The sequence below is a fragment of the Eimeria mitis genome, genomic scaffold, assembly GCF_000499745.2.
Source record: "Eimeria mitis Houghton genomic scaffold, Emh_scaff6076, whole genome shotgun sequence".
NCBI classification, from domain to species: Eukaryota; Apicomplexa; class Conoidasida; order Eucoccidiorida; family Eimeriidae; genus Eimeria; species Eimeria mitis.
The window spans coordinates 1,863-2,075 of record NW_013574294.1 but is presented as its reverse complement, the minus strand read 5'-3'; positions in this window follow the sequence as shown (position 1 = coordinate 2,075).

Sequence of the window (213 nt, the reverse complement as noted above, 5' to 3'; positions counted from 1 at the left end):
TATATATATATATATATATATATATATATATATATATATATATATATATATATATATATATGTATATAACTTTCTCCTTCTCCCCAAAGATACTAGAGCAGCAGGTATTTTTTTTTCTTTTTTTCTTTTTTTTTTTGTTTTTATTTATTTATTTGTTTATTTATTAGGAAAAGCAGAGGAGAAACAGACGCCTTCTAAACCCTAAACCCTAAA